The sequence below is a fragment of the Mus caroli genome, unplaced genomic scaffold (genome assembly GCF_900094665.2).
Source record: "Mus caroli unplaced genomic scaffold, CAROLI_EIJ_v1.1 scaffold_15167_1, whole genome shotgun sequence".
Lineage (NCBI taxonomy): Eukaryota > Metazoa > Chordata > Mammalia > Rodentia > Muridae > Mus > Mus caroli.
Genome location: NW_018388825.1, coordinates 17,089 through 33,445, shown reverse-complemented (window position 1 = coordinate 33,445; position 16,357 = coordinate 17,089). Strand labels below are relative to the sequence as shown.

Sequence of the window (16,357 nt, the reverse complement as noted above, 5' to 3'; positions counted from 1 at the left end):
GATTGCCTGAGACTGCGCCTTTGTTCAGCAATGCCTTCCATGCTTTGGTAGCTACCTCATTTATTTGGGCATAGACTGCTTCAGGATAATTTGTTTGATCTAAAGCAAAACGTCCTAAACCTAGAAGCATGTCTGCATCCCAATGTCTCTGAGGATCTTGTCCTGTGGCTAAATTTGCTGCTGCCTGACTGCATATTCATAGGACGAGGACTTCCAATCTAAACACTGTCCGGATGACAAACAAGCCAGAGCAATATTATTCCAGTCCCCCGGGGTGAGGCAATATCTAGCAAGCGCCTCGACCTGTGCAACTACAAAAGCTGCACTCACCCCATAGGTACGGACTGACTCAGCCAGTTGCTTAATAGTTTTAAAATCCATTGGCTCATGATACCGTCGTCCCTGGCCATCTAAGAATACAGGGAAAGTCAGTTCAGCTTCCTTCCAAACCTCTGGGCACAATGAGGTACCTTGTTTACCAGCTTTTGTGGATTCCCTTTTTCCTATATACTCAGGGTTAAGAGGTGGCGCGGTTGGCACTTTACTCCTTTGCCAGCCAACCCCCCCTTTTTCGTACCTATCCCTCTCATACCGAGCTGCCTCTTCTTCTAGGTCAGCTTCCTCATCTTTATCAAGCTCTGAGTCACTGGAGTCAGAACTTGCTGAACTTATTGTTAAGTCTTTTAATGAGGGATATCCTTTTGCCATTTCCTTTCCTTTCTCATTATTTCCTTTTCCTTTTGAATTTTCCTTTCCTCCCTTTTCCTTTTCTCTCTCTTTTTCGCCCTTTTCTTTCTTTTACTTATATGCTTCCTATCTTCCTCTGACATACTTTCTTGTTGTTCCATAAAAATTTTCTGACCTGCCTTAACTGCTCCTATCACCCAAAAGCAGAGGCCAGAAATTACAAAAACAAAACAAAAACACTAAGAGCTAACCACACTGGGTCTACGGGCAAGAGCAACATATCCCTCCTTTTAACCAGGGATCAATTTTGGGAGACTTACCGGTACCACCATTCCTCAGCTGAAGAGTTCTGAATCCATGAAATCCTCCATTCCCCGTATGGGCCACCACTTTGTTGCGCTCACCTTGTCCAGCAAGAAAAAACACAACATGGTCAGATTCTTCTCAACAGCTTTCTTTATTTCAGGAACACCTCCATGCTACCTGGGAACTCCGGAAACCCCGGGAGGACCGCCTATATCCACCCCAGCACTGGGGAGAGCTACATGTCCTCCTGGGATTCGTCAGTCTGTCGGCACTTTGATAAGTAACACCGGCTCGGGAGGGGCTGGCGCCAGATTTGGGCTGGTGCCTGCGCAATGGCATTGTTTACAGCGCTGGTGTACCAGAGGTCGGCGCCATCTTTTAGGCGTGCGGCTGCCTAAAGTGGATGCTCACCATCAGCCATTGGATTGAAAACAGGGACCCCAATGGAGGAGCTAGAGAAAGTACCCAAGGAGCTAAAGGGGTCTGCAAACCCTATAGGTGGAACAAAAATATGAACTATCCAGTAACCCCTGGAGCTCATGTCTCTAGCTGTATATGTATCAGAAGATGGCCTAGTCAGCCATCATTGGGAAGAGAGGTCCCTTGGTCTTGCAAACTTTATATGCCTCAGTACAGGGGAATGCCAGGGCCAAGAAGTGGAGTGGGTGGGTAAGGGAGTGGGGGGGGGTGTCTGGGGGACTTTTGGGATAGCATTTGAAATGTAAATGAAGGAAATACCTAATTAAAAATACATTAAAAAAGAATATCAAAAAGAGTTTTAAGTTCTCCTGAGATAAGCTTAAGATAATCTCTTAGCCAATTAACATTCTCTAACAGCTTTTGAAAAGCATTTAAAGTAAGTAAATTATCTTTTCTTATATGAATATTCTGTACCTAAATTTGTTTAGGATATAACTGATGTCCCAAATATTGAAAGGGGTATAGTTTTTTTAAATCTTTTCTGGAGCAACTTTGAATCACTAAGTTTTCAAAGTTTGTTGTATAAGAGCAAAAGCTTGTAGTACAATGCCTTCAGAGAAATCAGCTAATATAATACCATCCATATAATGAGTAATGAACAGTGAAAGATTCAAAGTCCTAACTTCTTGTATTGATGCAGCAACAAATTTTTGACATAATGTAGGGCTATTGGCCATTCCTTGAGGCAAAACTTTCTAATAATATCACTTCAAGGGTTCTTTAAAATTACAAACAATCTCACTAAATGTGAACCTCCCACATTCAACAGAATGCAAAGGAATAGTATAAAAACAATCCTCCAAATTGATAATAATTCTATATGCATTTCCTTGAAGGCAGCTGGAGTATGCAAGTTAAGCTATAATGCCTTTATATGTTCCATAGCCTCATCAACTCTTCACAAAGCCTGATCTATCCTCCTAATTCCAAATATGTGTGAGTTAGAATCCTGAGCCTGGGATCAAATTGCAAACTGCAGCCAATAGAACACTGTGTTCAAACACAATCTTCAAGGTTCCCTTGCAACATCAGATACATCCACAACTTTGGAAAGCAAACTCAACCTTCAACAGACAATCCATTCTCTCCAAAATCTCCAAATGCATCACCCCCACTACAGAGTTTGGCTGCCAGTTCCTGCAGAGGAATGCATAATGGTGCAGCCTCTAAGACCTCACCACAGAGACATGGCCTTACATCCTATGTTTTATAAGTCTTGTTTCTAGGATAAGAATTACATACAATGTTGCCCAATTTAGAGGTATCTTTGAAGTTCTGTTTGTCTGGTCTATAAAGCTCATGCCACTTGTTGTTTTTCTTTCTTTTTTTTTTCTTAAGATTTATTTACTTACGTTATTCATACGAGTACATTATAACTGTCTTCAGATACACCAGTAGAAGGCATCAGATCCCATTACAGATGGTTATGAGCCACCTTGTGTTTGCTGGAAATTGAACTCTGGATCTCTGAAAGAGCACTCAGTGCTCTTAACCACTAAGCCATCTGTCAACTCTCATGTTGTTGTTCTGAATGACTCCAACACTGAGTTACCAGTTTAATCCAACTTTCTCTTACCAACATTACAAAATTTTAATCATCCCAAATAATTTATAATCCAATGATATATAGCCAAGACATGCAGAACATATTTTAAAATCAGTCAGATGTTGCAGGATTTTCCCTGTCCAGACACATTAGGGCAGTAGCAGTCCTGTGATTAGACAGGAAAAGGGAGGCAGAGCTAGGAACTGGGGAGAGAGATAGAGAGCTAACAGGAGGAGGGAGAGAAGCCAACATATAGACAGATGAACAGGTAGAAAATCCTGAGTTTTTGAAACTGCCTTCACGTGGTGTTATAAAGCCATAAGTAGTTAAGATTTTCACAAGTTTAGAAAAGTTAGGTTAAAGCTTTATCTTTATCACTTGGCTCAGAAATTATTGTATTGGCATCTAGTAAATTTTGATCTTATTGCTATAAAAATCTGATTGGATAATTAAACTTTGAGAGACATGTTTCTAATTGGATAATTGGGTGATGAGATGGCTGATGGTGAATGTGTGGGCAGCTGTGTGGAAACCAGATAAACTCGCTAGATGGGAGAAAGTAGCTCAGAGTTGAGAATACATTGAGCATGACCCCATGGGAACATAGTCTTGTGGCCTACAAAGCACCAGTATTAGAGTGGGAATGTGGACCCAAGGGACAGTAGAGATGGCAGGTTGAGATATTAAATATTTTCTGCAACAGTCAGAAATAAAACTGAAGTAGCTTAATATATTTAGTTATTTAGACAAAACAAAGTTTTCTTGATTTTCCTAGCTGTAATTTCAAGAGAGGAACACCTTGTTACGTTATGAACCCAATAATGACAGTCACAGAGATTTTTATAAAGGGAATAGCCATCAGCTTCCTTACCATAGAAGCTGAGAAGCTGCTGGTCCTTTTACANTTTAAGAGGGCTTGTGCAGATAATCAGCTCCTAGCAGGGCTTCTCCAGCTGTGCTAGACTCCTAGCTACAGGTTTAGGAGTCCAAAGACCAACTGAGAGTATTTTGTTTCAGTGAGTTAAAAACAAATCAAGGGGTGAACATCCAGCAGTTACGTTTTAACAATTTTTTTCTTTTGAACATGAAACACAGTGCAACAAACAATGAAACAAAAACACAGACATAAACTGAAAGACATGGACAGATTGGTGTTCCAAGGACAGACAACAGACAGAGAGGAGAGTACTAGATGTGCCAAAAGGACTCAGATAGCCTACCTAAAAGAACCAGAGCCAGAAATAAGCATTCCTCCAGTAAGAGCCAGAGAGGATCATGATGTCTCCTGATCTGTCTCTCCCTAGAGGAGCTCTAAAACAGCTTACATTCATTGTCAAACCATCCCTGGACAATTGGGAAGGACTGCTTTTCTGAAACATATTCTCTCTCATGTCTAGGGTGTAAACTATCTCTAGTCAGGGTCCAAAGACCAAGAGCATCTATGAGAATTATCATTGCTTCTCTGCGTTTTAGCAAAAACATACACACAAAAGGCATTTTACCATTAGCTTGTCCCAATTGATAGGATTATATCATTGCTAAGCCAAATCTTCTTTACTTCCCTTCTCTGCACTTCCAATTCCTAAGGTGTCCTTCACTTTATCCCACTTACTAGAGCTCCAACTTTAAGATGAGATATGACTAAGTCAGCTCAGTCACTAAACAGGTTCTCCAGGGCATGAGCAAGGATTAAAAAGAAAAAAAATTAGACAACATTGTAACATGACCCCAGCCAGTTCTGAGACTGAAGCAGGTTTGTTTCTTCCCAAATCTGCTTGTATACCATTTTAATTAAATGCAAGTAGTAGGTCAGTTCTAGGTTAAGGAACAAACAAGGCAATACACACAAATAGTTAAGGAACAAGCAAGGCAGTAAACAAAGTCCCATGATCACTGTTTCTAGAGGCGTAACCGGATGACCAAGATATCTGAGCCTACTTCCCTATCATAGCCCAAAGTCAAATACTTGCCTGAAACCTACTTCCTTGTCCTGGCTCAATTTCAAATTCCTTCCAAGTTACTAGAAGCAGGTCTAAACTCTCTACATCTTTCTGAGTCTGGTTTATTCACTGGTAAAGCATGGCATGCATATGCAATAGGCTTATACAAACTCTTCTCTACCTTGTCTAGGAATTCAAACCTCACCCATACCTCTACTTGCAGAATTCCATATAACCATGATTAAGATTTCAAGTTTAACTTCCTTCTGATAAGAACCCATTCAGCTAGCACCTGAGATTCCTGAAATTATTCCCCATGCTATAGGGTATTTTGGTACCTCTAGCCTTCCAGCAATGACCTTTGCTAGGATTTTTCTGTGTCTAAATGTAAATTAGTGTGAACGTCCATAGGCATTTTGGGATTTTCCTTTCCCTAAAGGTCACCCAATACTTCAGGAGGTTCTAGAACAACTCATCTCAATATCCATCAATATGCAGGTGGCATTTGTCGTTTTCTTCACATTCCTGAGGATGCTGACCAATTTGTATAAATCAGTATCATAGCTGCTTTTGCAAAGCTGGAGGAGGATATATAGGGCTAAAGAATACACAGGAACAGAAGCAGAGCTCCACCAATGGATTCTCTCTGGCACAGGATGTTGTCTATGGAAAAAGATCTGATCCTTCTAAGGCAACTTCCAAAACTTTCAAGAAAAATAATGATGTTGTAGGATGTGGCTGAAAAGTAGGATTGTAGTTAGGCTTTTAAAAAGCTGCAGTGGAACAGCTGTGGCTTCAAAGTTTCATGCTCCTTGAAACTTTCCACACAAAGTCACCTCTAATGGGGCAGTATTAGGAGATGGGGCTATTGGTGTGTGATAAGAATCCACTGTACCTTTTGTTAGCTACTTTGTGGGTTCTTCTTTCTTCCACACTCCTCCATCCTCTTTCTTCCACCATTTCAAACTCCTAACACTAGATGAGAGATTTTTTGTTCGTTTGTTTGTTTGTTTTGAAAACAACATGGATGGGAAAGGAAATAGATCCCAGAATAAAGTCAGGAGTCAGAAAGGGGACAAGATTATCTTTAGACTACTTCTTGATAATTTGGACAATGAGCTCCTTGGGGCAATGTTGATCTTTCTTGTCAGGATATATAATTTCTTCTTACTATTTCTATTTTGCACCTGACTACTTAAAAGACCATGACCAACAACAAACAACCACCCTTCTCAGGACCATAGCAATTATACAGCCTCTAAAATGTCCCCAGAATTCTACACTTCACAAATCATATAAAGTATCTGCAGCTGGCAAAATTATGCCTGTGCTAGAGAGTGAAGAAAATCATAGTCACAACAGTGGAAAATGTGAGGCTCCCCTCACATCCTACACCTGGGATTAAAAGAAATCCATATTCCAGTATCTCTGTGGTTTTTTTTTTTAAGGAACCAAAATTTCAAAATTCTCATGACATTTACCTGTATCTGTTTTAAGCAATTAATTCTGCAATATTCACAAAGAAATTGTAAATAGAGATGCTTTCACTAAAATAAGTATTTTTTTGATATACTGAAGAAGGTTTTCAGGAGACTTCCCCAACTCAATTCAAATCTTTATGAGATGTCATTGCATCCAAAGTTTTTCATTTCCTAAAGAAAATATAAACAAATACTGTTCCCAGTGCTAAACTTTTGAGGAATTTCATTCTGTGGTTAACATATTCATTATGTATATAGGAAGATTTAATTCCACAGTCTTTTCTATAATTCATTGTCTCTTGAATGCTGTTTTTCCTTTCTTATTAACATTTGTAAAATGTAAAGTAAGCAGAGCACTATTTGGTCTGTGCCCATGGATAAATTAGCCTTCAGAAAGGAGAGAGCAGAGTGGACACTTTTGTTTTCCCATTGCAGGCATTTTTTTTTTTTTTTTTTTTTTGGTTTCTCAGACGCACATTTCCACCAGCAATTTTTCTAGAGGCAAAATAATTTCCCCAATCTTTCTTGACACAGGTTTAGGAAGAAGAGAAAGAACAAAACAGAAAATCCCTGCTCTTAGTAGAATGGGAGATACACCACTAGTTGTGGCCCTAGTAAAATTTTAATGGAGTCTCAAAAAAATTCCATACCTTCATCTCTTCATTGCTTTATCCATTCATCCCCTGCTTTTGTCTCTACTGCATTCGAAATCACATTTTCCATTCTGCCTTACATCTATGCTGGAGATCACTATCTTTTGCTTGTGTATGGGTTCTTCTTTATTCCATTCTTTTCCCCTCACCTTCTTGCACTGTTTCAACCCCATAACACTAGAAAGAGGGGAAAAAAGGAAAGAGAAAAGAAGACATCCCCAAATATAGTCAGGGGTTTAAATGAGATAATATGGTTTGTCTACTTCCTGCTGATCAAGGGTGTATAGTTCCTTAAAGCAAGTTTTGTTTGTTTCTTTGTTTTGTGGAAAAAGTCTGAGCTCCTACCATATTGCTTAGTCTTTTACAGTCCTTTGTGCCAAGTGAGTATTTTCTGTGCACTCTTGGTGCATAAAACTGATAAAACTGTAGTAAGCATGATCAAAATATTAAAAAAGAAGCTGAGCAAGGGAGGGAATGCCTTTAATCCAAGCACTCATGGGTCAAATACATGTGAATCCTAGTGAGTTCATCATCAGCATAATCTACACAGCAAGTTCCAGGCTGGCCAGGACTAAATAGTGGAAATATCTGAAAAGAAGAAAGAAAAGGAGAGGAAAAACAGATGCATGAAAAGAGGAGAAAGAAGAGGAGTAACAAGAGGAGGAGGAAAATGACTAAGAGGAAGAGGAAGAAGAAGAAATTTAAAGGCTGGGTCTTGGTGGTACAATTCTTAAATCCTAGAACAAAGTGACACATGCAGACAGCTCTCTCCGCCTTTCAGCACAGCCTAGTCTATATTGTGAGATCCTATTTCAAGCGAACAAAAATCCAAATGGGAAGTATCAAATAACATCAGGAATGAAGGCCAGAACATTACTTAACTCCCAATAGTCAAAGAAAAACAAGTGATGACAAACACCTTTCTATGATGGAAATGAACACTGGCCAATCAAGTACATTAGAACAATATTTCTCTAAAGTTAAATTCTTTCAATAAATGGAGTAAGGAAGCTTTCTTCTTAACTGTCTCAGGGAGACAAGAGTTACTACACCCAATAATAAACTTATTTGCAGATGAATACCCTACATGAAAGTATGTATGAAAATCCACTAGAATTTTAGGAAATCCCAGGTAACCAAGTAGAGCTGTTCATCAGATGGAGGGGCTCTGGGTTTTTTAATCTGTAGAGAGAAGCATGGTAGAAAAGCCTTCTCTGACTTACATGTGTAGTGAGGAGAGTTAGGTCACAGCATCTACATAGTCCCTAGAGCACCCTTAGCTTCCAGAAGGCAGGAGACCTCCTTCAGAAGCAACCTCTGGCTAGACAAGGGTTACTTGGAGGCCAGGGCCACAGATATCAGGCCTCAGTCTATGTAAGATGGCTTCCTAATGTGCTGTGCGATTTGAATCTGATTCCTTGTGTCCTGTGCTGGGGACTTGGTTACCATCATAAGGTCTCAAGATATAATGTGATGGAGAACAAGAGACAACTGGAAAGGTGATTAGGTTTCTGGGGTGTTGCCATGGAAAAGGACAAATGCTATAGTTTGGGTGAGTACTGGAGTCAACCCACACACTGACTTGGCAACAAGTCTCATGCAATTTTTTCTGTCTCTGATGGTGAGGGTGTCCTCAAGAGAAGCTAAGAGGTTAGGCTACAGGACTGTGGACCTGGAGCCATCAAAATGATTAGTTTTTTTTTTTTTCTTTATAAATGCTCAACCATGGTTATTTTATCATAGCCTTATGAAAAAGAATAATACCTTTTACTCTTTTAAGCGCATACTCTATGAGAAAGCCTGTACATGTTGGGCCTTCCATGAGCCTCTACATTACTATATACTATATACTATCTATCTATATCTATATCTATATCTATATCTATATCTATATCTATATCTATATCTATATCTATCTATCTATCTATCTCTATCTATCTATCTATCTATCTATCTATCTATCTATATCTATATATATATATATATATATATATATATATTCTTCTGGGTATGCCTGCTGGTGTGAGCCTGGGACCTATGAGAGGATCTGACTCATTGATGGAGCAGTAAGGCACATGGCCTTGAGACTGGCCACAGAACAACTATTTGGTGACTGGTGTTGGAAAGGACTTCCTGCCATGTCCACTGAGAAGAGCCACAGGACAGATCCTAAAGCCCTAGGACCCTGGGGCCCCACTCCATGTAACATCCAGTGGGGAAGTAACTGTGTTCAGAACTGGGTAGTTGATATTAGGATAACCTGAATTCTGCTCTGGCCAGGTCCTGCTCTGATTTCCAGGCTGAAATTCTGTTCACTGTGAGGAGCAGAAAGCCTCAAAACAGCCTTTGAAATAGGTACTTTTATTTTATTTTTTACGGGACACACTGTGACAGACAGACATGCACAACTGCCTAATGTACCAAACACTAGGGAGCAGGGACAGATTCTGCTATTTAAAGTCTGTGTGGTCCTCAACAGACCCTTGGTATTCCTGGTCGTACTCTGTTCAATGTTCCTGGGGAGTTCAGTCTGGGAGGTCATGCATGTGCCCTGTGGACACTGTCCCATGAGGGTGACAGACACTCTAGAGTAATTACTATGGTCTCTAAGCATTCTCTAATGAATTCTGCAGGGCATTTTGGCAGCACAACAATTTAGCTATGGCACCTCAATGTCCCAGAGGTTGTCCCTACAATATCCTTCAATCAAAACAGACCCAACCTTGAATTAAAAAATCCACGCTCCCCAATGAATTGCAAGGTTTTTATTGTTGGATTCCTGTTCTTAGACACCTGGAGGGAAGGGCTATAGCCTGTTGCATCTATGCAGGTGAGTAGTCAAATGGCTTCTTTGAGAGCAAAGTTGTAGCCATCAACATAGCGGGCTGGCTTCTATTTTTTCCTGCAAAAAGAAAGCTAAGTGAGACTTCAGGGGTGAAGGAGACCTCATGCCCCGCTGACTATGCACTGAGACACCTCCTAGAAAGACCTGCAGCCAATTTGCAATTGCTCTTGTATCTGACATGGACCAGGGAGCCTTGTCCCTAACCCGTTTAGACAAGCTTTGTAAAGAGCCCCAAATCCAGCCAGATGGGAGGAGCCAATTTGGGAGACAACATAGTTCCAGTGGGACCGAATGGGGAGGAGCTGACAGAAACCCATGTAAGCCTCTGGGCAGCTGGGGCCCCACAAACAAACTGACTGCTGTCACATGTTGTTGATGACCCGCAAATATCTTCAGCTAAAGGCAGGGCCTTAACATACCTGTTCTAGGGACATGAGGGGGTTCACTTTAATTCTACCCTTGAATGTCCACACGTGGAGTCCACAAAGTGGTCTTCAAAGTTCAGAGAACATGATAACATATGACTTTTTTGTAGCTGGAGTGATAGGCTTGAAAATCGAGGATAAAAGACCTAGGCTAGAAAAGGGTGCCAGGTGCAAAGCTTCTGCAGCTAGACTTGGAAGGCTCTGTCAGGAAGCCTGAGGGAGGCCAAACTCATGCAGGGATCTACTGTGGCTTGGCTGAGCTGAGCAGTCAGGGCCAGCTCAGGCAGTCCTAGAGCTCCTTCCTGCCCCATCCTTCTGACATTCTCAATCAGGTGTCACATATCTAGATTCTCAGTGAAGCTTCAGTGGTGTGCAAGAGCACAAGCCCGGCCCCTAACCAGACACATAGAGACTCACAATGAAAGCAGTTGCATGTTCCTTGTCTGCCTCTGTCAATGTGCTATCAACACATTGCTTGATTTTTTTCAGTACTTTCCAGTATTTCAGGGTCATCTTTGTATTGTTTCACGTACTCAACATACTCTTCTGAGGTTCCATTTAAAAATAGGCGAACATCCTCTTTTATAGCTGGGCAAATGCCACAATCTAGAACACAAAGACAAGGTGACCCTCCCTTGAAAGACCTGCATCAGTATATCCCAGGGGATAGAGGGTGTGAGAGCCTGGATAGCTTGCATCCCTGACCCCCACACGGTAATACCCACCTCCCCTGGAAGTCAGGAGGAGCAGGGCAGCCCCGAGGATCACCACAGCACCAGCAAGCTTCATGATAATGGTGGCCGGTGTTCTTACACAACTTACCCTGTTTGGCTCAGTGGGCAGGGAGGGGCCCGTGTCTGAGCCTCTCCACGCCCTTCCCTGTATACGTCTTGGAACTTCCTGAGGGTTTGTGTTTGCATCATTGAGAGATATGTATTTTGGCAAGATCCTGGTCAATAACCTATCTCACCTTGTTTTCCTTCTACGTGATCTTCTTAAGATATGACAAATGTCACTTGCCATTTGACAGCCAAAGGGAAAGAATGACTAGGGAGAATATCAAATTGTCTCTCAATGAGACCTCCAGAATGAGACCTGTGTCCTCCTGTCCCACTGGGAGCCACAAGAGCCATACTCATAGTCAGTTCTAAACAAGCCAAACTTCAGACCACTGGCCATGAGAACCCTGCACTGTCTTTGTTCTGCTTCTATCTTCCATATGCTTCGGGCTTTCCCTTGAACCAGGCTCTTCAACCCATGCTTATCCTGTTGTTGTAGGCATCCTCAAATTTGACCTTTTGTTGTTGGTTGTAGGTTTTTCTGAGATAGGGTCTCTCTACACAGCCCACACTTCCTAAAGAAGGGAAAAAAGAGCTGTCAAAAAAAACCGTCATGAAGCCTAAAATGGCAATGTCAGGGGAGCCAGTGTATCTCCTATCTGAGTGAATGGGCTTAAGCAGACTGCTTCCAAGGTTTGGGGAGCAGGCGGCCTACCTTCTAGTACCAGGCTGTCCTGGAAATATGTAGATCAGGTTAGTCTTGGACTCACAGAAATCTTTGTGACTCTCTCCCTTGTGAATAGTGGAATAAAAGGCAAGTACTTTCACTTCTGTCTAAACTTGACTTCATAATCACATTGTTGAGGTTTTCAGTTTTGTTTGTTTGTTGTTTTTTTTTTTATTTTTTGTTTTCGTTGTTGTTGTTTTTTAAAGAAGATCTTGCCCAGTTTGGTCTTGACCTCATAAACTTCCTGAGAAATGAGTGTGTGGTCCTGCCTGCCTGCCTAACTATCTGTCTTCTGTCTGTCGGTCTGTGAGTCTGTCTGTCTGTCCATCTGTTTATGTGTATGTGTGGTAGATTCAACTTTCTTTGGGGCTGGTGGAAATCATTGTCAAAATCAGTTAGCAATGAACAGGTATGGTAATTCTCACCTTTGATCTCAGTATTTTGGAGGAACAGCCTTCCTATCTCTGTCAGTTAGAGGTCAGTCTGGTCTACACAAAGAGTTTTAGGCTACCCAAAATTACACAGGAAGACCTGTTAATAAACATCATTAGTGTGTTCATTAAGTTCTCACTTCAAGTTCCTTGTACTCATTTTCTCATAAGTAAGCAAGGATATTTCAGTTCTGAGCCACCTGGCCTTCTAATTGGTCACTGCTAGACTATGCATTGCTGCTCTAGCTATTCTGACTACTGATCAAAAAGCCTGCATGATGGCCATTTTGAATATTCCACAGCTACCATGTAAAAATTAGAGTCCAATCTCAGCTGGATTCCCAAGCTCCAGAACACTCAGCATTAATCCATCTGTGCCAGTGTGTCCAGCTGATTTTTGCTACCACAAAATTCCAGATGACCCTTCAACCCCCTCTATCTGGGCCAGTATGGGAGCATCTCCCACTGCACAGTGACATAAGGGGACTGTTGGGAAGGGTGCTAAGAGACAAGGCTGTGGTAGGCCACCTGCTCCACCCAACTTGGAAGCAGTCTGCTTAAGACCATTCACTCAGATAGGAGATACAATGGCTCCCCTTGCATTGCCATTTTAGGCTTCATGAAAGGGTTCTTTTGACAGCTCTTTTGACATCTTTAGGAAGTGAGGGCTGAACAAACACCAATGCAGATGGCTGAAGACAGCAGAGCAAAGCCTGAGGCAGACATGTAAAGGCTGAAGGGTCAGCAGGATGAGCTGTGAAACAGGCAAAGTGTCCTACTGCTCTATGGTAGCTGAAGCATTTGACGGGGGAAATGCAGGAGAGAGTAGGTAGGGTCATGGAATGAAGAGAGGGCAGAGGCAGACTCTGAGGAAGAACACAAGGGATCCAGAGGACAGGATAATTAGACGCCAATTGCCAGAAGTGGTCTTGGAAATTGTACAGTCTTTGGAGACTACACTAGGGCCTAGAGACTCATCATGGCAGAGTGCCAGAAAGGCTCAGCTTCCTCTCCCTGCTGTGGAGGATCTACAGCACAGGTAGGCCTCATTGTCCCATGCTAGTAAGAGGACTGCTCAGGAGAGTATACCACTGCTGCCTTTACCAAAGGCTACCTGTTAGAGTTAGTCACTTGCTGCTGTGTATTCAAATGCTAAGTACTGGAACCCAGGGAATGGAATCTTCCAAACCTCCAACTACTTCCCAATCTCTTTAACAAATTCTCACATACAGCAGATGTTGCTTAGTAAATTAGTTCATGTACATCTCTGACTATCTAAGAAAATGTGACTGCCAGGCAATGATGGAGAGAAGAGAGGTATCCTGGGCTTATTTTTCTGGGTTGGGTGTTACAGGTAGGGGTCATAAGGCAAGAGAAGAGGAAAGAGGAAGAGGAAGAGGATAGATGAAGGGGAAGGCTGCCATGGGGCGTGATGTCTCAGGATCACATGACCAGGAGCTGTGGACCATGAGTACAGGCTGATGGAGCAGAAATAACCATGGGCAACACTTAAACAGCAATTAACATCGGGCCTATGGATTGTATTCAAGTCAAAATAGTATACAACCTGTCTGATCTAGGTTTACAGCTCATCAAATAATATACAAATCTTCGTGCCTATTGTAGAAGCTAGCTAAAATATATATTTCATTTATAGGACATTCTGCTCCTTGTTGTGAAACATTGTGGGCAATGAAGAAGCCAAAGCCAGCCTGGGAGAGCATCCCCCTACCTGAGCACAATTTTTCTTTGTGATTGAGGGCATCACACACAGGTAACTGGGACACACCTGCCTCAACTTCCCACAAGTGAGGACCACATGTGAGAAGCACTATGTCTTCATCTCATTGCTTTGGACTTTGCCAGTCACCTGACTGTTCTGTGTACACCTGAACCTGGAATTTACCATTTAACCAGTGTGTTTATTATTTATTAAGTCTCTACATTAGGTATGACACTACTTTTCCATAATTGTGACCCAAGAGAGAAACAGGGCCTTCATATTCTCTGCCCTCACTGGCTGAAATGCTTCCTCTTCAACTATCTGGGAAATTTGTCACCTAAATCTCCAGACTGCATCAAAAACCAACATATCAGAGGGAGAGCCAGCTACATCTTTCACCATGTTTAAGGCAAACACCAAACACCCACATTAAGCCTTTGTCCCCACTGTGCAAGGACTGAGGAACATATGGTAGCTCTTTGAGAAAGAAGGTAGAGACTCTGCTCTCAGTCTTCCACAATCTCCTGTTGCCTTTCTGCAGTTCACCCTGTGTTCAGATAACAGAAGTCCCCGGCTACCTGAAGTTGCTGTATTCTCTACCTTCAAGATTCCAGACCATGAAGCAAATTAAACTCTTTCCTATATACATGACCCTTTCTTGGGTCATTTGTTATAGCAACACAACCTGAATTACAACCCTACAGTCCACATGGATCCCTCGTATATAAGAACACACCTGACTTTCACCATAGCAAAGGCTCTGAATCCTGTTTTCACTTCTATAGCTCCTCTTTCCTTGGCTGACTTTTGGTGTTCTTTAGATGTCTGAAGGCTCAGTATAGAAAAGCTTTCCTCTCTCCCAGAGTCACCACAATAGGAGGTATTCACAAATGCTGGTTAGACAGGCCAAAGGGCTATCTCACTTCTCTCACATCTATAAACAAGACCCTACTTAAAACACGCAACAATATCTTGTCATATAATGTAGCCTTGGTTTCAAACTACTCTTCCCCCATGCCTATGTTACATAAGAGTTTGTGCTTAAGTAATTTGGTTGGTATTTAATTTTAAAAGTAAAGATTATATGTGTTTTGATAANGCACAATTAAGTAGTTTGTTGTAATAGGCACTTGACTGTCACAATCTGTACAGCACATGGTGACAGAATGAACTTTGCTGAAGACTTAAAGAGTCCAAAGCCTTTGAATTTTACTGGTTATCTGAGTCAAACAGGAATTACCTCCTGTAACTGGTCTATTAGGTTCCAAGTACTGAGATCTTATTGTGAGCTCTCTGCTCGGTCCACTGGTCTTTGTTTTTATGACCTTGCATGTCCTGAGGGCTGAGATGGCCTGTAGAATATGCCCATGGGGTCTTCTCTCTTCTGCAGAGGGTTGGGAATGGAGACATGGGCATCATGTGGTTAAGCAAGTGTCTACTGCCCAGTGACTCTATGCTACTCTGATTTGATCTTGGTATTGTATCACTGTAACAGTAATCTTAACTAAGACACATGACATTTATATCTGTCTGTACAAAGTGGCCAGGGAAAGACAGTAAGGGCCTTCAGTTGTTCTCCACCATGTAGATGTGTGTATATACATTATATCTGTGTATTCATACATATATGCACATGTGTGCGCTTATTTAACATTTTATTTAGTTTGAATGTATGTGTATGGGGATTGTGCCTCCATGAGAGTCTTATGCAATACTGAATGCTTTCCCTGTGGAGGTCACAGGAAAGCACTTGATTCTCTGTAACTGGAGTTACAGTTTGTTGTTAGCTGCCATGTGGGTGTTGGGAAGTGATTCTGTGTCCTTTTTATAGCTGAGACCACCTTATATTTTTTGAGACAGGGCCTCTTACTGGAGCTTGCTAATGGCTAGATGGACTGGCCAGTAAGTTCTCTGGTGCTGGAGTAACCAGGGGTCACTTTGTGCCTAGCTGTCCTCACAAGTTCTGAGGGTTGGAAACCATGGATTCAAGAGTGTATGCCAAGCAACTACTTCACTTACTGTCCTGTCCCCCAAGCTCACCCTGATGCTTTCTTGAGCACATATAGATCACAGTGAAGGACTGAAGTGGGGTTTACTCCCAGGAGAAACATCCACAGAACCTCTGGAATTCTTCTATGAGATGTAAGAACACTGACTTTCATCCATGCTCATTTATATGCCACACAACCATTCACAAGAGCATGGTTTTATAGGTTATTTCAAAATTCTAGTACAATCCACTATCATGTTTAGTTTTTTTTTTTTTTTTTTTTTTTTTTAAATTTTTTTTTTTTTTTCAATTAGGAGCCTGTTCATGTTTCCTCATGCCAGTTT

The 16,357-nt window shown here is 41.6% G+C and overlaps 1 pseudogene; it reads right to left on the bottom strand.

Moving 5' to 3' along the window:
* Positions 1-9,965: 9,965 nt before the first annotated feature.
* LOC110287801 lies at positions 9,966-11,152 on the bottom strand (annotated as a pseudogene).
* Positions 11,153-16,357: the final 5,205 nt, after the last annotated feature.